This window comes from Erinaceus europaeus, chromosome 17 (assembly GCF_950295315.1).
Source record: "Erinaceus europaeus chromosome 17, mEriEur2.1, whole genome shotgun sequence".
NCBI lineage: Eukaryota > Metazoa > Chordata > Mammalia > Eulipotyphla > Erinaceidae > Erinaceus > Erinaceus europaeus.
The window spans coordinates 45,222,289-45,245,700 of NC_080178.1; the positions used below are offsets into that span (position 1 = coordinate 45,222,289).

Sequence of the window (23,412 nt, forward strand, 5' to 3'; positions counted from 1 at the left end):
CTCTGTGAAAGAAAGCTTCTTGTGCTGAATTTAAAGCTAGTGGAATAATGTCTGTAAAATTTCTCATTTGACTTTGTTTAAACAGCTTATTTCTACCTTCAGAAAGGTCCTTAGTAAAAATTTTCACTTTTGAGTAATAAAAATTAAAGTGGAAATGCAAAGATTTTTATTTGTGAAGCACTTTCCCTCCTATCTTGCCTTATTTTTTTAAAGATTTTATTTATTTATTTATTTATTTATTTATTTATGAGAAAGATACAAGAGAGAGAGAAATAACCAGACGTCACTCTGGTACATGTGCTGCCAGGGATTGAAATCAGGACCTCATGCTTGAGAGTCAAGTGCCTTAGCCACTGTGCCACCTCCTGGACCACTCTTGCCTTATTCTGAAAGCGTAAATCACTAGTAACAGAAGAGTGATTCCATATTACAAGATACTCACATGAACTACACTGCCTTGAAGCTTTGCTAAGAATTTTTTTTAATTTTTTTAATTTTTATTTTTTTAAGAAAGGATAAATTAACAAAGCCATAGGGTAGGAGGGGTACAACTCCACACATTTCCCACCACCCAATATCCATATCCCACCCCTTCCCCTGATAGCTTCCCCATTCTCTATCCCTCTGGGAGCATGGACCCAGTGTCATTGTGGGTTGCAGAAGTTGGAAGGTCTGGCTTCTGTAATTGCTTCCCAGCTGAACATGGACGTTCACTGGTTGGTCCATACTCCCAGTCTGCCTCTCTCTTTCCCTATTAGGGTGGGTTTCTGGGGAACCGGAGCTCCAGGACACATTGGTGGGGTCTTCAATCCAGGGAAGCCTGCTGGCATCCTGTTGGGATCTGGAACCTGGTGTCTGAAAAGAGTGTTAACGTACAAAGCCAAACAAATTGTTGAGTTATCATGGACACAAAGGTTGGAATAGTGGAGAGGAAGTGTTAGGGGGGTACTCACTGTAAACTCTAGTGTACTTCTGCTTTCAGGTATATATTTTACACTAGTTTATGGATACATTTGAACATATGTTCTCTCTCACAGATACTGGTGTCTATCTAGGTTTTGGGACTTGCTAAGAACTTTTGCCAATCTAAAGGTTTCATCCTGGGGCACATCGGAGTCTCTTTTCAATCTTTGTTTGTGCCTTGGCTAATCTAACCCGAACTGGAGTGGCTATAGGTGAGTCTTGTGAGTTTTTTTCCATCTAAGAATAGGGGTAACTTCAAGTCATAATCAAGACTAAGAAGTATTGTTCAAAGTGAAACTATTTTCCCAATTTCTTTCTTTTATTTTTTTATTTTTACACCAGAGCACTGCTCAGCTCTGGCTTATGGTAGTGTGAGGGTTTGAACCTGGGACTTCAGAGCCTCAGGCATGAGAGTCTCTTCATGTAACCATTATGCTATCTACCTCACCCTTATTTCCCCATTCTCTTAAGACTAAGGGAAAACTTATTGATGTCTAAATGTGAAACTGGAAATGTTTAATTTATTCTAGTACTATGTTGGTCATGGAAATGCTATTAATGAGCTGAAATTCCACCCAAGGGATCCAAATCTTCTCCTGTCAGTAAGTAAAGGTAAGAAAAGTAAAAGTACGTGTAGTCCTATTTATTTGGGTATGGTTTATTTATTTATTTATTTTTTTATGAGAGCAAGAAGACTAGAGGACTGTAGCTTCTGTCCACAATTATAAAATTTCTGTTGACTATAGAGGTGGTGTAGTGGGTAATGTGTTGGAGTCTTAAGTCTGAGGTTCTTCCTTCAATCCTAGTATTACCTGTGCCAGAGTGATGCTCTCTGGTTCTTCCTCTCTCTCTCTTTTATTTTAAATATTTTAATATTTATTTATTCCCTTTTGTTGTCCTTGTTTTATGTTGTAGTTATTGTTGTTATTGCTGCTGCTGTGGTTGGATAGGACAGAGATTAATGGAGAGAGATGGGGAAGACAGAGAGGGGGAGAGAAATATAGACATAGACACCTGCAGACTTGCTTCACGTCTTGTGAAGCAACTCCCCTGCAGGTGGAGAGATGGGAGGTCAAACAGGGATCCTTTTGTCAGTCCTTGGGCTTTGCACCACTTGCTTAACCTGCTGCACTACTGACCAATTCCCTCTCTCTCTCTTTCTTTTCCCTCCTATCATAAATAAATAAGTACCTTTTTAAAATAAAGAAGAAACAAAGATTTAAAATATTTTTTATTGTGTAGAGGCAGGGAGACACCTGAAGCCCTGCTTCATTCCTTGTAAAGCAAACAGACAAACACCTCATCACAGACCCCTGAAAGCATCAACCCGGCTTTTTTTTATTTTTTATGATTGGGCCCTCCTCAATCGCTATCGAACAGGCCATGGCCGGTGCGCCGCTATGTTCCATCGCTGGGGAGCCAGAGACGACCTGAACTACCCCTGTGGCTACAGACAGACTATGAACCACATAGTCAACGACTGCCACCTCTCCAGATTCAAAGGAGGTCTCGAAACTTTACATCAGGCTCAACCTGACGCTGTTGACTGGCTACGGAAGAAGGGCAAGCGCTAGAAGAACTTGTAAAGCTCTCCCTTTGCAGGTAGGGACCAGGGCCTTGAACCTGAGTCCTTTCTCACTATAGTGTGTGTGCCTAAGCAGCTGTGTCACTACCTGGGCCTGAATTTTTTTTTTCTGTTCTATTTTTCCTTGTTTATATGCAGGGCCTCACATATGGTCGGCATGTGTTTTTCCATTGACTCTTTGACCCTGTGATTTCCTCTTTTTTTTTTTTCTTTCTTTTTTGTCATCAAGATTGCTGCTGGTGGTTATCAGTGACAATGTACCCCACCTTTTTCTTTTCTTTCTTTTTTTAAGATGTAGTTATTTACACATGGGTAGTTGAGAAGAGAGAGCTAGAGCATCATTCTTGCACATAACCTGATGCTCTTGAACCCGACACTTTTGGCACTGTGCCACCTTCTGGGCCATGGCTTTTCCTTAAAATCTATTTAATTAAATTAATTTTTTATTTTTTGTGGGGCTGGGAGACACCTTACCTTGTAGACAGCAGTGTACATTACCATGCTTGAGGATCAGAATTTAAGCCCCTGACCAGCACATGGGAACATCTGTTTGGGGGAGACTTCACAAGGGTCAAGAAATGCTGTGGTGTCTCTTCCCCTCTCCTCCCTAACCCATCCTCTTCTCTCTCTCTCTCTATCTCTATCTCTCTGTCCGTCTCTCTTTACCAGAAAACTGCTAATCTCTTGTTTATGGTGGTGTGGGGGAATGAACCTGGGACTTGGAAGCATCAGGCATAAGGGATTCATTGCATAACCATAATGCTGTTTGCCCCTCACTCCCCATCTCCCAGTCTCTAAAGAATAATATAATAATTCTCTGGGAGCTTTGTTATCTGAACATTGTGGAGAGACAGGACCATAAAAGTGATGGTAAGGAATTAAAATACTTCCTGTATTTTCTCATGAGAAAGAATACATAAGAGCAGAGCAGAGATTTGTCATGTATGATGCCAGGAATTGAGTCTAGGGTGTCAGGCAGGCACCTGGTATTTTGGGTTTAATATAGGAATCTTATACATCTACATGATCCCCTTCCTTTCAACCTTCTCCCCAAGATTTTACTGTTCTGTCAAGTGTACACATTATTATGAGCAGATCCAGGTTCACACCCACACTAGGGAAGTTCCCCCTGCACCTCCCCCCTGAGCAGTATTCAGCTCAGGCTTGTGGTGCTAGGAATTAAACCTGAGATTCTGGTACCTCAGGAATGAACGTCTTTTTGCATAACCATTATGCCTTCTCCTCTCTTGATTTCCTTGTGCTGTCAAATTAAAATTTTCAACAATATTTAAAAGTTTCACTTATCTATTTAAATTGTTATGATATACCAGAGCATTGTCCAGCTGTGACCTAAAGAAATCCCAGGAATTGAACCATCAGCCTCTGGGATTTCAGATGTATGGACTAGTGATCTAATGAACTGAGCTACTCCCTTTACTTTGTTATCATGCCTGTGGTTAGTATCTGGTGGCAAATGTCAGTATAAACTTAAACCCATGAGTACCACCTCAGAAGATTTCTCCTCATTAGGGAAAGCCATTATAGCACTGAAGCTTCCTTCAGTACTATGGGGGCCAGGCTCAAACTGGGGACAAGTGCATAGCCAAGTAAGCATACTATGAAAGTAAGTTATTTCTGCCTGTCCTAAAATGTTTTTAGGACCTAGAGGTATATTTTTTTCTGTTCTTGAAAGTTTGAGCTCATACCTGTAAATTTACATGAGTTATAAATATTTAAAGTTGCAGTACAATCCTATTTTTGTTCTTTATACAGCTGATGTCCAAGCTTTTTAGAACATATTTATTTTCCCTTTTGTTTCCCTTATTGTTTATTGTTATTATTATTGTTGTCATTGTTGTTGGATAGAACAGAGATCAATCAAGAGAGGAGGTGTCAGGCCTTAAAGCCAGTCCTCCTTGCTCTGCTCCCTGCTCCCTTGTTGACACTATGGTCTATTTACATAATCATTGTGTTGCCTGAAAGATCCCCACCAATTTATACCCGCAGGGTATTGCTAATTCAGTTAAAACCATTGCAGCAGTTGCTAAGGATGCTTCCATCTTCCCAGCATACTTTTTACTCTCCCCACCTCCTTTCCTAGCAATTTCCATTTCAGGCTTGCCACTTCTGTTTTGTACCCTATAAAGCTTGCTGCTCTTCTGGTTTCACGCTCTTTCTCTTCCAAGTTCTGGCCAGGAGATGGGCTGGAGTGCATAGCGGGAGGTGGCTATTTTGCTAGCTCCATGTGGCCTAAACTCACTGTGCTCACTCCTGATTCTGGGATAACCGGATCAATAAGGAATTGTATGACCACACTGCCACGAGTTCCTCGTCTCTTTCTTTGGTGAAGCTAGCCCAGCAAGGAGGGGAAGGCAGAAAAGTGGAGAGAAAGATATACACCTGCATACCTGCTTCACCACTTATGAAGCGACTCCCCTGCAGGTGGTGGTTGGGGGCTGTGTACCATCATCTTTATGTGCTTTGCACCATGTGCACTTAACCCACTGCACTACTGCACGACCCCCTCTTTCCCTTTTTAGCCCCACCTCCCCTTTCAATTTCTCTGCATTCAATAATAAATAAATATAAGGTTGAAAAAGATTTATAAAATTATTTAATTGATTTCTTAATACAAGGTAGTGGTGGGGTGGAGAAATCCAGAGCATCCTATTGTTTCTGAGTGACATTTCAGTGTCTCAGCACTGATTAAGGTCAGAATACAAATAGTAGAGCTGTCTTCACGAACTCTTGAGTTCAGTTTAGCTACCACGTTGTCTTCATCATCATCATTTCCACGACCATGGAGCTTTCACTGCCTTTACCCTGTTCTGGAAGTTCACCATATACTCTTAGGCTTGTGCCTCATCTCCACTATGCACATGACATCAGCTTTGTTACCCCAGTGGTCTCAAACACCAGCCAGTGTGACCTGTGAGGTATTTCTCCAGATCCTCTGATGTGACATTTCTTTACACCATCAAAACGCATTGCTTCTAATCATACATTTCCTATGCACACTGCTGACTGTCCTCTGCAAACATCAGTTCTCACTCTTACTTCTTTGCCTCTTTGCTTTTATTCTTGTGCATAGTACTGGCAGTTAACTCACTCTCTGCCTACATCCTTACTGATTATGGCAGTGAAACAGCCACTACTTTCAGAGATGACTACAAGTCTCTTCATATTTTTTCTTTGCTGAGGCTTTAAATAAAGTTGTAAGTATTCATAATAATCTTAAGATGACTAAACAGTTGCCCAGTGAAGTGAATTTCCTGGAGTTACAAATGCAATGAGCTTTTGGGTGGGGAAAGATGAAATAGTGAAGTAGCAGGGCGCATATTGAAGAACCATGCATTCTCAGACACAATTTGTAATTTTCTTTCTCCTATAAACCAATTGAAGTCTTTGGACACCAAGGGGCCTAGAACTGAAGGTGATTTTGTCTGATAGAGGAAAAATTGTGATTTCCAAAATAAATACCCCATACAATGTAATGCTTTTGTGTTATCAAATTCTGTTGCTAATCAGACTACTTATCCTCAAGTGTGGATACTGAAAAATTTCTTTATTGAGGACATACAATCAGCATAAATGAATGTATGTCCCCAATAAAGAAATTTTTTAAAAAGTAAATAACCATGAAGGCAAAAAAAAAAAATAAAGAAAATTTACTTACTGACTGTGCATAATTGATCATTCTTTTCATGCAGTGTTTAGTGATTTGTAAAGATGGTACAGTGTGCTTGACACTACACAAAACACAAACCGAGCATATGCTCACCAAGTAGAGTAATGGAGTAAGTCATGGAGCATTACAATGGAAGGCCTTAAAATGATTCACTCCCATTTGTAATCGTGTTTATGAAACCTAAAACACCTTTTTTTTCTTTTTCTTTTCTTTTACTTCTCCTCCTCCTCCTCCTCCTCCTCCTCCTCCTCCTCCTCCTCCTCCTCTTTCTTCTCTTCTTCTTTCCTTCTTCCCATTAAGCTTATTGCTGGTGCTTGCTGCCTCCACAGAAAATCTATCACTCCTACCCACCATATTTTCCTTTTTTGATAAAAGATGAGACAAATAGAGAAGGAGGAGAGACACCTGCAACACTAATCCACCACTTGTGAATCTCCCCCCTACAGTTGGGGGCTAACGGCTTGAACCCCAATCTTCAAGCATGTAGTCTTTCTGTTCTAAATTTTTTTTACTTTCTTTATTGGGGAATTAATGTTTTACATTTGACAGTAAATACAATAGTTTGTACATGCATAACATTTCCCAGTTTTCCATATAACAGTAGAACCCCACGAGGTCCTCTGTCATACTTTTTGAGCCTGTACTCTACAACCGCCCACCCCACCCCCCTCCCCCCCGAGTCTTTTACTTTGGTGCAATACACCAACTCCAGTCTACAACTTGCTCATTCACTCATCTGTTCTTGGACAACTGGGTTGCTTCCATGTTTTGGCTATTAAAAATTGTGCTGCCAATAATATATGTGTACACAGATCTTTTTGGGTGGGTGTGTTGGGTTCCTTAGGATACATCCCCAGGAGTGGAATTTCAGGATCATAGGATAGGTTCATTTCTAGCCTTCTGAGAGTTCTGCATACTGTTCTACACAGAGGTTGGACCATTCACATTCCCACCAGAAGTGCGGGAGGGTTCCTTTGACCCCACAACCTCTGTAGCATTTGTTGCTGCTACCTTTTCTCATGTATGACATTCTTATAGGAGAGAAGTGGTATCTCTTTGTTGTATTCATTTGCATTTCTCTGACAATCAAAGACTTGGAGCACTTTTTAATGTGTTTCTTGGCCTTTCGGACCTCTTCTGTGGTGAATATTCTGTCCCTGTTCACTCCCCATTTTTGAAAGGGGATATATGTTTTCTTGTGATTGAGTTTGGCAAGCTCTTTATATATTTTGGTTATTAAACTCTTCTCTGATGTTTGTCATGTAAAGAGGGCTGTCTTTCTTTGGCTATTGGTTCCTTCTTCTTCTAGCGTTTGCCCTTCTTCTGTAGCCAGTTAAATGGCTTTGAAAGTGACTGGGATCCATGTGGATTCAGTCGGCTAGGAAGGATCGTCAGTTTCCCCAATGAATGGGTACTCAGGGGGTGCACCACGGGAAGGTCGATCCAATACACCCCATTGGTTCCTTTTGCTGTGCAGAAGCTTTTAAATATGATGAAGTCTGATAGGTTTTTACTTGCCTTAGTCTTCTTTTTAATTGGATTAGTTTCATTGAAGATGTCTTTAAAATTTATGCAGAAAAGAGTTCCGCCAATAGTTTCTTCTAAGTTGTGCTAGTTACTTGTCTAAAATCCAAGTCCAAGTCCTTGGTCCACATGGAATTTACTTTTGTATTTGGTGAAATATAGAGTTTCAGTTTCATTCTTCTGCATGTTTCAACCCATTTTTTCCAACTCCATTTATTGAAAAGACTCATTTTTTCCCCACTTAGTAGTCTGGGCACCTTTGTCAAAGGTTAGATTTCCATGATGTGGGGTCTTACTTCTGGGCTCTCAGTATACTATTCCACTGGTCTGTGTGTCTATTCATGTTCCATTACCAAGCAGTTTTTATGACAATGGCTCTATAATACAATTTAGATCTAGGAGTGTGATGCCTCCAGTTCTGTTCTTTCTTTTTTGTTTCTATTTCTTTATTGGGGAATTAATGTTTTACATTCAACAGTAAATACAATAGTTTGCACGTGCATAACATTCTCCAGTTTCCCATATAACAATACAATCCCCACTAGGCCCTCTATCATCCTTCATGGACTTGTATTCTCATGACTGTTTTGACAATTCTAGATATTTCCTGCTTCCAAATAAGCATTTGTAGCATTTGTTCTATTCTCTTAAAAATGTGGTTGAGATCTTGATGGGGATAGAATTATTTTTTCTATGGCTCTGGGGGTAGTATATTCATTTTGATGATGCTAATTCTTCCAACCAATGAACATGGAATGTCTTTACACTTCTTTGTGTTTTTTCTATTTCCTTTAGTAATGACCCATAATTTCCATTATACAAGTCTTTCACTTCTTTGGTTTGGTTTTTTCCTAGATGTTTTCTTGTTCTTTTTTGTTGTTATTGTTGCTATAATAAAATGAATTGATTTCTGGATTTCCTCTTCTTCTAATTTAGCGTTTGCATAGAGGAATGCCACTGACTTTTGTATGTTAATGTTGTACCCTGAAGCCTTAGTGCATTGCCTGATTATTTCCTAAAGCTTATTGCTAGATTCCTTAGGTTTTTTTGTTTATATTGTCATGCCATCTGCAAATAGGGAGACTTAGACTTCTTCTCTTCCAACCTGTCTCCCTTGAATTCCTTGATCCTGCCTGATTGCTATGTCAAGAACTTCCAACCCTATGTTGAATAGTAATGGTGATAGTGGGCAGCCCTGTCTAGTACCTGATCTGAGGGGAAATGCTTCCAGTTTTTCACCATTGAGTATTATGTTGGCTGTAGGTTTGCTATATATAGACTATAGTATCTTGAGGAATTTCCCATCTATTCCCATTTTTGTACTGTTTTGATCATAAAGGGATGTTGTATTTTGTCAAAGGCTTTCTCTGCATCTATTGATAGGACCATGTGGTTTTTGATATTGCTTTTGTTGATGTGTTGGCTCACATTGATTGACTTATGTATATTAAACCAACCTTGCATGCCTGGGATAAACCCCACTTGGTCATGATGAACAATCTTTTTAATATACTGCTGTATCAGGTTGGCTAGAATTTTGTTCAATATTTTAGCATCTATGTTCATAAGAGATATTGGTCTGTGGTGACTTTTTTGGATGTGTCCCTGTCTGCTTTTCGTATCAGAGTTATGTTGCCTTCATAGAAGCTGGCAGGGAGTATTCTAGTGTCTTCAATCTTCTGGAAGACGTTTAAAAGTAGAGGTATTAGTTCTTCATTGAAGGTTTTGTAGAATTCATTTGCAAAACCATCTGGCCCAGGACTAATTTTTGGGAAGACTTTTGATAACTGTTTCAATTTCATTAGCTGTGATAGACCTGTTCATGTTATCCACTTCCTTTTTACTTAGTTTTGGAAGTTGGTAGGTATCTAGGAAATCATCCATTTCTTCTAGGTTCTCTAGCTTGGTAGCATATAGTTGTTCATAGAAGCCTTTCCTGATATGTTGAATTTCTGCTGTGTCTCTTTTTTAGTGTCCAATTTATTTTGTCTTCTCCTTTTTTTGTTCTGTAAGTCTGGCTAAAGGACTGTCAATTTTGTTCACTCTTTCGAAGAACTGACATTTACTTTCATTGATTTTCATTGATCTTTTGTATGGTTTTCTTATTCTCAGTGTTATTTATTTCTGCCTAACTTTAGTGACTTCTGTCCTTCTGGTTGCTTTAGGGTTCCTTTGTTCTTCTTCTTCTAGGTCTTTAAGATGTTCAGTCAGGCTGTTTATTTGTGCTTTGTCTTGTTTCCTAATGTGTGCTTGTATAGCTATGAACTTCCCTCTAAGTACTGCCTTAGCTGTGTCCCAAATAATTGGATAGCTTTTGTCTTCATTTTCATTGAAGTCTCGAAGCAGTTTGATTTCTTCCTTTATTTCCTCTTTGACACAGAAGTTGTTAAGAAGTGTACTTTTGACCTTCCAAATTTTGGGACTGTTACTAATCTTTTGTTGATTGTTAAGTGTTAATTTAATTCCACTGGGGTCTGAGAAGATTCTGGGGATGGTTTCAATGCTTTTGAATTGGCTTATGCTTTCTTTGTGGCATAACATATGGTCTATCCTTGAGAATGACCCATGTGGATTTGAGTAAAATGTGTATTCCAGTTTCTTGGGATCAATGACTCTGAAAATGTCCAATAGTTCTAGTTTATCTATCTCTTCATTTAGCTTCCTTATGTCTTTATTGATTTTATACCTGGATAATCTGTAGTTGAGACAGTGTGGTATTGACGTCCCCTACTATGACTGTGTTGCTGTTCATATATTGCTATAGCTCTTTCAGTAGATGTTTGATGTATTTAGATGGCTTCTCATTGGGTGCATAGATGTTAATAATTGTTTAGTCCTCTTGACTGACTGATTGACTGATCCTCTGAGCATTAAGTAGTGTCCATTCCTGTCTTTTTTAATCATATCTATTTTGAAGTATATCGTGTCAGATATGAGAATAGCTGTTCCTGCCCTTTTTTGTGGGTCAATGGCTTGTATGTTAGTTTTCCATCGTTTCACGTTGAGTCTGTGTCTTGTTGAGTTAGGAGGGTTTCCTGTCGACAGCATATTGTTGGGTTGTGTTTTCTGATCCATCTTCATACCCTGTGTCTTTTAATAGGTGAATTCAGTCCATTGAACTTTATTGGCATTTCTCAAAGATTGATGATATTTTAATGCCATTCTTGTAGAGTTTTGGAGTGTTCTGATAAATGACCTATTTATGGTGGTCTGAATGTTTCTAGAACTTCTTTCAGGGCAGGCTTGTTGATAGTTGATTCCTTCAACTGTTGCTTGTCTGAGAAGGTTTTGATGCCTCCATCTAGTCTGAATGACAGTCTAGCAGGATATAGTATTCTTGGTTGAAAGCCTTTCTCATTGAGCACTCAATAGATATCTTGCCATTCTCTTCTGGCTTGTAGTGTTTCTGTGGAGAACTCTGCTGCTAATCTTATGGGTTTTCCTCTGTAGGTGATTCTTTGTTTTTCTCTTGCAGCCTTCAGGATCCTTTCTTTATCCTTCTTCCTTTCCATTCTAAATAAGATGTCTCTTGATGTCTTTAAGTCTGGGTTAATTCTATTTGGGATCCTCTGGGCTTCTTGAATCTTTATGTCTTTGATGTTGTCTAGACTAGAGAAGTTTTCTGCTATTATGGCCTGAGAAATGCTTTCTTCCTCTCCCTCTCTTTCTTCTTCTGGTTAGCCAATAATGTGTACTTTGTTTCTTTTGAAGTCATCCCATAGGATTCTGTTGTTGTTTTCAGCATCTCTTAATCTCTTTTTGAGAGCTCTTATTTTTTTTTTGGAGTTGTCTCTAATTCATCCTCGATCTTGCTAATTCTGTCTTCAGCCACATTTGTTCTATTCACTCTGCCCTCTACTTTTTTCTGGAGTTCATCTATTTTGTTACCCTTTTCTGATACTGTTTTAGCTTGTTCAGCTAGTTGTGTTCTTAGCTCAGCTACTTCAGCTTTTGGCTCTCTGATAACCTTGAGATAGTTAGTGTTTTCTTCCAGAGTCTCATTTGTTGTTCCTGTATTTCAGATTACAATTGTTTCAAACTCTTTACTCACTGCTGTGATTATTTCCTTGGCTAATGTTTGGATGTTGAACTCATTATTTTGTACTTCACACTTTGGGGAGCTTTTAACTGGACTCTTGTCCTGGTTTGTTTCTCCATTATTTCTTCTTGTTGGTTTAACCATTTTATATATTATGTTATGAGTTCCCTCTCTCAATACTTTTCAAATTACTGATCACTATTTCCTGGATTGACTTGTGTCTACATAAGGTAATTAAAGGATTCACAGTGGTGAAAGTTAACTGTTGTTTCAATAGTTTTTAATCCCTGAGTTGGAGCTCAGTGGTTTAAAAGACTATTTATTTTTCTTCCCTGTTACCTATGGGAGCCTGAGGGCTTTTAAACTACAAATAGGCTTCTTAGCTTATTCACTGACTCCTGACCAAGAGATAAAGCAGGGTGTGGCAGAGATACTCCAGTGATTATGCAAAGAGACTTTCACAGCCTGACAGCTTTGCCATGGAGGTATAGGTTTCCCGGTTAGATATCTGGTGTCCCTCCCTGCCCCTGCTCCAGATTCTGAGTGCAGTAGCAATGAAGACTCAGAGATGCACTTGGTGAGTCTCCGGGAAGTCCTCTCCTACCTTCAGCTCTCCCTTTGTTGGTGGAAAAGACTGGAGGTGGTTTTTCAACTGATCAACTGAGGGACTGTTACCAGCCACTTAGTCTTTCCCTAGGCACCTCTCCGCCACCAGCCACACGTGTTTGTACTCCCCAGTCATTTTGTGGGTTCCTATAGTCATTCTTGTCCTGTCTGGTTTCTGTCCCATGTGGTCCCCTTTGATATTCCTAGTTGATCTGGGAGAGGAGAGGAGAGGAGAGGAGAGAAATAGATCTGCTGCTGCTCCCCTATTATTTATCGCTCTGGGAATCTGGACCCTGCATCATTATGTGGTGCAAAAGTTTGAAGGTCTGGCTTCTGTAATTGCTTCCCCCCAAACATGGGAATTGACAGGTCAGTCCATACTCCTCGCCCGTCTTTCTCTTTCCCTAGTAGGATGAGGTTCTGGGGAAGCAGGGCTCCAGTGTGTATTGGTGGGTCATCTGTCCAGGAAAGTGCGGTTGGCATCGTGGTAGCATTTGGAACCTGGTGACTGAAAGAAGAGCTAACATATAAAGCCAAATAAATTGTTGACTAATCATGAACCTAATGGCTGGAATAGTGCAGATGAAGATTCGAGGGTCTTAGTTTTGTAGATGGTAGCCCTATTTTAGTTATATTCCAAAGGGTCTATGACTATACTCCTGTTTTTTTTTATATTTATTTATTTATTTATTTATTTATTTATTTATTGTTTTTCTGAGCCTAGAGTCTGACATGCAGGTGGGCCCAAGATATTGTCTGGGGAGATGTTGTCATGGCTATAAAAAGGAGCAGAAAGCTGGATGTGGGAGTAAAGTACTCCCAAATATGGGAAACTGAATAAATATTGTTGACTGTAAACCCCATCGATTTGATCTGATATGGGGCCTATATTTGAATTAGGATCTTGTGTGACCTCTTCATCCCTGTAGATCTGAGCTCACATTCTGTGGTCATGAGTAGGAACGTTCCAAGTTACCCCAGTTTCAGGACCCGTCTTCCACATGTGGAGCATAGAGTATGTTGTCTAGTCTCCCTTCAGAGGATGGAAGATTCTCTGCCATTGTTGATCCGCATTGAAAAAATTGGTTGTCTAGAAAGCTCTCATGGATTTGTGCAGGCACTGAGCACCAGTGATACCTAAGTGACAATGAAGTAAGAATAAAAAGTACATGAAATACCAGCCAAAACTTTTTTTCTTCACAATTTTAAATGCCCTTTATTTTTATTTTCATATATAATGTTTTATTTATTTTTTATTCTTTATATTCACTTTCATTGCCCTTGTTTTTACACTGTTGTAGTGATTTTGTTGTGGATGTCATCATTGTTCAATAGGACAGAGAGAAATGGAGAGGAGGGAAAGCAGAGAGGGGGAGAAAAAGGTAGGCACCTGCAGATCTGCTTCACTGCCTGTGAAGAGACTACTGCCCTGCAGGTGGGGAGCAGGGAGCTCTAACCAGGATCCTTACTTGGTTCTTCTGTTCGCTTAACCTGCTGCACTACCATCATACTCTCCATGATGACCTTTTTCATGCAGATCCACAGAGGAAGAGAGAGGTTTGGGAGTCAAGAAGTCTCCTCAGGGAGGCACACAGGAAGCCGGGTTTCACCAGGAGCACAGGCACTCAAGGCAGGGGTGAGAACTCTGGGGAAACATAATGGAGAGCCATGCTGGCAACAGAAACTCTTCTTCCTTCTAGTGAAGTTAACACTCTTACTGGGGTCTGGTGCCTTCCAAAGAATGACACATAATCTCTAGCTGACAGATATAAATATGGGTTATAAACTATGTGACAAATGTGTTAAAGAGATAATAAAGGGGGAGAGGTAGGATAGATAATATAATGGTTATGCAGAGAGACTCTGATGCCTGAGCCTCCAAAGTCCCAGGTACCAGAAAAAAGGAAAAGAAAAGAGAGATGTGTTGATCTACAAATGTCAAGAATGGGGACCAGGCAGTGGCACAGTTGGTAGGGCAGACATGACAATACACAAACACTCAGTTCAAGCCTAGGTCCTTGCCTTCTGCCCCCACCTGCAGGGGGAATGCATCACAAAAGGTGAAGCAGTGCTGCAGATGTCTCTTTCTCTCTGCATCTCTATCTTCTATCTCAATTTCTTTCTACCCCAACTCAATATTTTTTTTTCTTTAATGTCAAGAATGTGTTCTATAAAAGCAAGTATCCAGAGTTGTGCGCTGTGGGCTCTGTCACAGTCACCTTCATTGGTAACATTTTGTAGGATCTTCACTTCAAAATGTATTTGGAGACTCAACTCTATGGACATGAATGAAAATGAGTAAATTAATTGTACTGCGTCAAGCTAAAAAGCTTCTACACATTGAAAAAGCTATCCAAAGATAACCGGGTGACACAGTAATTAGGAGAAGATATTTGCACTTCCTACTTGTAGAAGTGACTGATCCTAAATATCTATAGGGAACTGGTACAAATTACAAGGGGGAAAAAAGCAATAAAAATATGACCCAAGCCTTGGATACTACCTAAAATAGACTTTCCTAGTTTCTTTCCATATGAGGACCTCTGGTTTTATCTGTTCTATCATTTTTTAAAAGGATTTTATTTATTTATGAATAAGATAGGAGGAGAGAGAAAGAACCAGACATCATGCTGGCACATGTGCTGCTAGGGATAGAACTCGGGATCCCATGCTTGCGAGTGCAAAGCTTTATCTCTGCCTCACCTCCCGGACTGCTATCTGTTCTCTTCTTACTTTCATGTTCCTGTTCATTAAACAATTTGTCATGCTTTATATCTTAATGCCTTTCACCCACCACGTTGAAGATTATACAATGATGCCATTCTGATTTCCATGGGCAGACAGAATCACTAATGTGTCCTGGAACCTCACCTCCCCAGAACCTTGCCCCATTAGGTAAAGATAGGAACAGCCTGGGGTTATAGATTGCCTGTAAAGAATTTTGGTCCATACTCCCAGAGGGATAAAGAATAGGGAATCTTCCAACATAGGGAATGGGATGTGGCACTCTGGTGGTGGCAAGTGTGGTGTTGTCCTTCTATTATTCTGTAGTCTTGTTAATCATGATGAAATCACTAAGAAGACTTTTAAAAAAATTGTGGCCAAGGGGGGTGAGCAATGGCACAGTGGGTTAAGCACACATGGCACGGATCACAGATCGCAGTTTGAGTCCGCAGCTCCCCATCTGCAGGGGAGTCGCTTCACAGGAGGTAATTCAGGTCTGCAGGTGTCTATCTTTCCCTCCCTTTCTCTGTCTTCCCCTCCTTTACCCATTTCTCCTTGTTCTATCCAACAACAACAACATCAATAACAACAACAATAACAATAACCCCAACAATGATAAAACAACAAGGGCAACAAAAGGGGAAAAAAATAATCTATAGGAGCAGTGGATTCATGGTGCAGGCACTGAGCCACAGCAATAACTCTGGAGGAAAAAAAACAAACACAAAAATGTGGCCAAATAACTGAACAGTTGTTGAAAGAAGAGGTTCACATGGCCCACAGACACCTGAAGAAATACGTAACATTAGAGAATTGCATATTGAAACTACACTGTGATTCCACTTACCTTACCACTGAGATTTCATTACCTGATGATTCGACAATTAGTAAAGAGATAAAAGACAATTACCAGATAGTTAGAATCCTGTGGAATCTAGAGAACTGATACTCATGAATAAGAGAAAAAAAAAAAAAAAAGGAAAAAAACCCATACTGTGTGAGTACAGTTGTGATTGGGTCACAGAACTTTGGTGGTGGGTGTGGTGTAGAACTATGTCCTCTAATTTCCTGTGACCCAGTATTGATCACACACAAACTAAAGTCACACACTGAGATTCCACATTAAACCTGGAGAATGACCTACATCAACAAAACAAGAGATGACAAATGTTGGGTAAAGTAGTGGAGACAAAGGGACTTTATTATACTGCTTATGGGAATGTAAACTCTTCCTTTGGAAGATTGAAGGATCCTTTAATAAAAGTGAAATTACCTGATGATCCAGTGTAGGATTAAATGTATATATCTTAGTGTAGGGAAATTGTGAGGATACGGCTGAGCATGGTGTGGGACCTCCTATTGAAAAATTGGGGTCTAGATGGCATGACCTTCCTATTAGTCTCTCTCTACCTGAGAGTGAGCATGGAAGAAAACGACCACCAGGAAATGTCCCTTCTGTCACTCTCCCTGCCTCACAAAGACTCTGAACGCAGCCCATTTCCTTGTTCCCAAACCAGATGGTTTACTTACTCAGAGGTAAATGGGAGTTCATCTTTCTTGATCACATATGACCCATATATTATTGTTTGGCTCCGTCAAACAATAACTAGGAGCATTTTCCTTACTCCTCCACCCACTCCGGTCCCTTTAATTTTACATTATCTATCTTCTCTCTGCCCTTAAGACCCTTTCTGTCTGCCATTTATTGATAACCTTACTTTCCTCATTCCATTGATCAACTAAACCCCTTGCTCAACATTTGCTAGGAATGCTCTGATCTATTCCCAACCCATTACCTCTCTTTGCCCCTGTTCTCCCAAACCATATCTGGAATGGATAATTTACTTCCTCCTATGACCCCTTATAATTCTGGATGTGCTGTTCAATAAATGGATTGTTATCAGACACAAGTCCCCGGGTCATCTCTCGTCACGGCACTAGCACCGGATGCTGAGTTAGTCCTGTAGGCTCACTCCTTTCTTCTTCTAGCATTTGCCCTTCTTCCGTAGCCAGTCAAGAGCGTCAGGTTGAGCCTGATGTAAAGTTTCGAGACCTCCTTTGAATCTGGAGAGGTGGCAGTCGTTGACTATGTGGTTCATAGTCTGTCTGTACCCGCAGGGGCAGTTCGGGTCATCTCTGGCCCCCCAGCGATGGAACATAGCGGCGCACCGGCCATGGCCTGTTCGATAGCGAACAGAGGAGGGCCCAATCATAATGTGCTAGGTCAAAGCCGGGTTGACGCTTGCAGGGGTCTGTGATGAGGTGTTTGTTCTTTACCTCAGCTGACTGCCAGCTCTGTTTCCAAGAGACTGGAACAGAGAAGTTCAGTGTAGGCGTAGGGGACCAGATTGGGTGACGAGACGTCAAGCGTTGGACAGGGTGGGCGAAGATATCCGCGCATATTGGCAGGTCCGGTCGAGAGTAGACATGGGAAATGAACTTCGATGATGCCGCATCCCGATGAATATCTGGCAGGGCGATGTTGCTAAGGACTGGCAGCCATGGAACCGGGGTGGAACTGATGGTTCCAGAAATTATCCTCATGGAGGAACATAATTTGGAATCGACCAAGTGGACATGGGGGCTATGGAAGCATACTGGGGCACAGTATTCTGCAGTGGAATAGCATAATGCCAGAGATGATGATCGTAGTGTGGAAGCACTCGCGCCCCATGAGGAGCTGGCCAGTCTTGCAATGATGTTATTCCTCGCGCCCACAGCAATAATAACAACAATGGAAATAACAGGGAAAAATAAATAAATATATATATTTTAAAAAACTTGGACATCAGCTGTGTAAAGAACAAAAATGAGATTATACTGTAACTTTAAATATTTATATCTCATGTAAATTTAAAGGTATGAGCTCAAACTTTCATGAGCAAAAAAAATATACCTGTAGGTCTTAAAAATATTTTAGGACAGGCAAACATAACTTACTTTCATAGTATGCTCACGTGGCCATGCACTTGGCCCCAGTTTGAGCCTGACCCTCATAGTACTGAAGGAAGCTATCCCGAATGAGGAGAAATACTTCTGAGGTAGTACTCAGGGGTGCACTGAGAGGGTAAGTGGGACAAGCAGGGAAGGAGAGAGGGAGGGAGTACTACTGCACTACAACTGAACCAGAAACCTACCTTTATGCACTGCATTGTTATGGGATTAATAATGCTAACTATGCCTCTAGATCCAGCCACAGCCAGCAGAAGATGGCTGGTATTGCAATCAGATGTCCACCCACAAGTGTAAACATTTTCATCAACCTAATAAGTGTCAGTTAAGAAGTCACTGTTTTCAAAAAATAAAAGGGTTACAATTCAACACATGGGGGTTCTCAAGAACTGATAAAAGTTTCTGACACAGAAGTTCTCATTTCTCTTTATACCATTAGATTTAACAAGCCTTTTCATCAAAAAACTACACGGGGGTGAGGAGAGGTGATGGCACACATGGTTAAGTGTACATAGTGCAAAGTGCACCGGCTCAAGAATCCCGATTCAAGCCCCAAGCTCCCACCTGCAGGGAGGGTTGCTTCACAAGCAGCAAAGCAGGTCTGCAGGTGTCTTACTCTCCCCCTCTCAATTTTTCTGTCCTATCCAAAACAACAACAATAACAACAGCAACAACAATGGAACAAAGATGGCCACCAAGAGCAATGGATTTGGATTTGTAATGCAGGAATTAAGTCCCAGCAATGACCTTGGAGGCAAAAAGAAAAAAAAAAGTATAGCATGTGATCAAACAAAAGCAATGCCTTCCACTCAATATTTATTATTTGGCTCTTTGCTTCACTACTCAGCTCTGCAGTGACAGCCAGACACTGCTTGTGTACCTATGAAATTTATTTACCCAAACAGTAGCCAGGGCCAGGGAGGTAGCCCTGCAAGAGGCACACCAAGCTTGTGTGACTGAAACCCCTGAGGTTCAGCTTCATATGCCAAGACCACCATATGCCAGAACTAGGCAGTGCTCTGATCTCTTCACAACTTTCACAAGGATCAATAACTATTGAACAAATCAAGTGTCCAGCACCCAAGGCTACAGCATACTGGCCCTTACTATATTCTCAATAGTTTAAAATACTTGTAAAAAAACTTTATTTATACTTTATCATTATTGAATAGAGACTAAGAGAAGTGGAGAGGGAAGAGGGAGAGAAGAGGAGACACCTGCAGAACAGCTTCACCACTTGTGAACTTTATCCCTTCAGGTGGAAAGCAGGGGCTTGAATATATGTCCTTGCACACTGTAACATGTGGACTCAACCAGGTGCACCACAGCCAAGCCCCTGTAATTATAATTCTAACTAATTATTTACCTTGTGAGTAGTCATAACTTGTTATTAGTCAAAATGTTCTGTGCCAGTTCTGGGACGTGGCATAATGGATAAAGTGGTGGACTCTCAAGCATTAGGCCTTGAGTTTGGTCCCTGACAGCACATGTACCAAAGTGATAGCTGGTTCTCTCTCTCTCCCTCCTATCCCTCTTGCAAAAAAAAAAAAAAAAAAAGTTTTGTACCATATACTTAAGTTGCCGATATATTGCATACCATAGTCACAGCTGTACTTGCATGGCTGAGAGTTTAGCTTTCTCCTGAACTAAGATGATGAAGAAAAGGTTTTGTAATGTTAGGTAATGGGGAATGTTCATAATATCACTTCTTTTAAAAATATTTTATTTTAATAAGAGAGAAAAATACAGGAGCGCAGGGGGTTAAGCGCATGTGGCACAATGTGCAAGGACCAGCATAAGCATCCCAGTTTGAGCTCCAGGCTCCCCACCTGCAGGGGAGTCACTTCACAGACACTGAAGCAGGTCTGCAGGTGTCTATCTTTCTTTTCCCCTCTCTGTATTCCCCTCCTCTCTCCATTTCTCTCTGTCCTATCCAACAACAACGAAAAGAAGAATAACTACAACAACAACAACAACAACAAAACAAGGGAACAGGGAACAAATAAATAATTTCTTAAAAAAGAGAGAAAAATACAGACACAGAAAGATTAGAGTACTGCTCAGCTCTGGCTTATGGTCGTGCTCATGACCAAACCTGGGACTTCAGACCCTCAAAAATGAAAGTCTGGGGGCCGGGCAGTAGTGCAGCGGGTTAAGTGCATGTGGCACAAAGTGCAAGGACCCAGGTAAGGAACCCTGTTCGAGCCCCAGGCTCTCCACCTGCAGGGGAGTTGCTTCAAAGGTGGCGAAGCAGGTCTGCAGGTGTCTACCTTTCTCTGACCCTCTCTGTCTTCCCCTCCTCTCTCCAGTACTCTCTGTCCTACCCAACAATGACAACAACAATAATAGTAACAACAAAGAATGATAAACAACAAGGGCAACAAAAGGGAAAAAATGGCCTCCAGGAGCAGTGGATTCATAGTGCAGGAATTGAGCCCCAGCAATAAACCTGGATGCAAAAAAAAAAAAAAAAAAAAGACAACAGAGAAAACAAAAATGAATGTCTTTTGCACCGAATAAGGGCAAGAGACTGGCATACATTAACAATGACTCTTTAGTCATCAGGCCACCCAATCAGTTGGGTCCTAGTCTGGGAGTCCTCATATTCCCAAACAGACATGATGGGCCTAGACCTCAAATAAATCCCTCTCTCCATTGTTACCGGTTATCTTTATCAGGAACAACACAATAGACCCCTTTTCAGGCCCCCATAAGACCTTGCCTTCAACATGGAACAACAATGGTAGAGAATGTTCCCAGTTCATCTTTCTGGTTCTTTTTTCCAGCCATGACAACATCTCCCAAGACAATAACTTGGGCGTACCTGCATATCAGATGTCAGGCTCAGGAAAAAAAAAAAAAACGCATGAGTACACTCATGGACACTTTCGAATATAACTAAAATAGACCTACTAACTATATACAAAATGGAAACACCCCAACTCTTCATCTGCACTATTTCAGCCTTTGGGTTCATGACTAGTCAACAATTTGTTTGGCTTTATATGTTAGCTCTTCTTTCAGCCACCAGGTTCCAGATGCTACCACTATGCCAACCGGACTTCCTGGAAAGACGACCCCACCAATACACACTGGAGCCCTGCTTCCCCAGAACCCCATCCCACTAGGGAAAGAGAAAGACCAATTGGGAGTATGGATTGACCTATCAATGCCCATGTTCGGTAGGGAAGCAATTACAGAAGCCAGACCTTCAATCTTCTGTACCACATAATGACCTTGGGTCCATACTCCCGGAGGGATAAAGAATAGGAAAGCTTTCAAGGGAGGGGATGGGATATGGAGTTCTGGTGGTGAGAACTGTGCAAAGTTGTATCCCTCTTAGTATGTTTTTTGTCAGTGTTTTCTTTGTATAAATATAAGTTAAAAAGTAAAAATAAATAATAAAGTCTTTTGCAGATCCACTATGCTGTCCCCCCAGCTGTGAATATGATTTTCCATGTCTAATCTTCCTAGTAATTCATCTATACATCTAACCACCCAGTAAAAGTAGCATATCATAATTTTGATTATTAGGAAAACTGCAATGACATCATAGGTACTTGTTATAATTATAATATTACACAACATGTGCTATGCTGTATAGTTATAAGCACTTATGTATAAATCATATTAGCAGTCCTGGGAAACAATCCTTTTTTAAAATTTATTTTTTATGTAAGAAAGGTTAAATTAACAAAACCATAGGGTAGGAGGGGTACAACTCCACACAATTCCCACCACCCAATCTCCATAGCCCATCCCCTCCCCTAATAGCTTTCCCATTCTCTATCCCTCTGGGAGCATGGACCCAGGGTCATTGTGGGTTGCAGAAGGTGGAAGGTCTGGCTTCTGTAATTGCTTCCCCGCTGAGCATGGACATTCACTGGTTGGTGCATACTCCCAATCTGCCTCTCTCTTTCCCGAGTAGGGTGGGTCTCTGGGGAAGCTGAGCTCCAGGACACATTGGTGGGGTCTTCAGTCCAGGGAAGCCTGGCCGGCATCCTGATGGCATCTGGAACCTGGTGGCTGAAGAGAGTTAACATACAAAGTCAAACAAATTGTTGAGCAATCATGGACCCAAAGGTGGGAATAGTGGAGAGGAAGTGTTGGGGGGGGGTAGTCACTGCAAACTCCAGTGTACTTCTGCTTTCAGGTATATATTTCCACTTGTTTATGGATACGTGTCAACATATGCTCTCTCTCACAGAACCTTGTGTATATCTAGGTTTGGGGACTTTGTCAGAAAGAGATCCACCTGGGATGGAATTAGAGAAAGCTATGAAAGGAAAGTTCTCACCTGAGTAATGAAGATGAAGGGTTGTCATTCCACACGTGAAGTCTCTGACACAGTCTGAGCTGAAGCATGTTGAGGTGGCAATTGTTGCCTTGATTAGGTTGCGATTGGCTGATGCAATATTATTTGATATGGATTGGGAGAGGCATGCGGGAAAGTGGGCCCTATCCTAAGGTTCCAGGACTGGGAGAAATATAGGCTGTATAGTGGAGATGTGAGGTTTCTGTTGTCTTAGGGTTCAAAAGACAATGGATAATTAAGGTTATCATCACATTATTTTGTAATTGGGTTAACTTTGAAAAGTCCTTTTGTTAGGGTTTGCTGTATAGTATCCAGTATCTTGTAAATAGCTGTGCAACTGGTTGCCTCTGAACCACTTGGTCGAGGCTTTTGAGAGAGTCTGCATATCAAATACACAGCCTGTCTTAAAAAGACTCAGTCTGTGTTTTTAAAACTTTGAGACATACAATTATTTTCCCCTCTCATTAATTAACTAGTGATTTATGTGACTACACTTTACTAGGAGTGTACATAGACACCATTCCCACCACCAAAAGACTGTGTCCCATCCCACCCACCCACCCCCACCCACCACCGGCCCAGGAAGCTGCATGTCTACCCCTCACCACAGGGTTTTTCCTTTGGTGCCCTACTTTCAATTTAGTCAGATCCTGCTTTTAGTTTCCCTTTCAGCTCTTCACAGAATGGGAGAAGATCTTCACATGCCATATATCAGACAAGAAACTAATCACCAAAATATATAAAGAGCTCAGCAAACTTAGCACCAAAAAAGCAAATGACCCCATCCAAAAATGGGCAGAGCATATGAACAAAACATTCACCTCAGAGGAGATCCAAAAGGTTAACAAACATATGAAAAACTGCTCTAGGTCACTGATTGTCAGAGAAATGCAAATTAAGACAACACTGAGATACCACCTCATGCCTGTAAGAATGGCATACATCAAAAAGGACAGCAGCAACAAATGCTGGAGAGGTTGTGGGGACAGAAGAACCCTTTTACATTGCTGGTGGTA

At 40.9% G+C, this 23,412-nt stretch overlaps 1 pseudogene; it reads left to right on the forward strand.

Annotated features, from left to right (window-relative positions):
* LOC132533990 (polycomb protein EED-like) overlaps positions 1-23,412 on the forward strand; it is a 474,032-nt pseudogene that overhangs the window by 251,479 nt on the left and 199,141 nt on the right.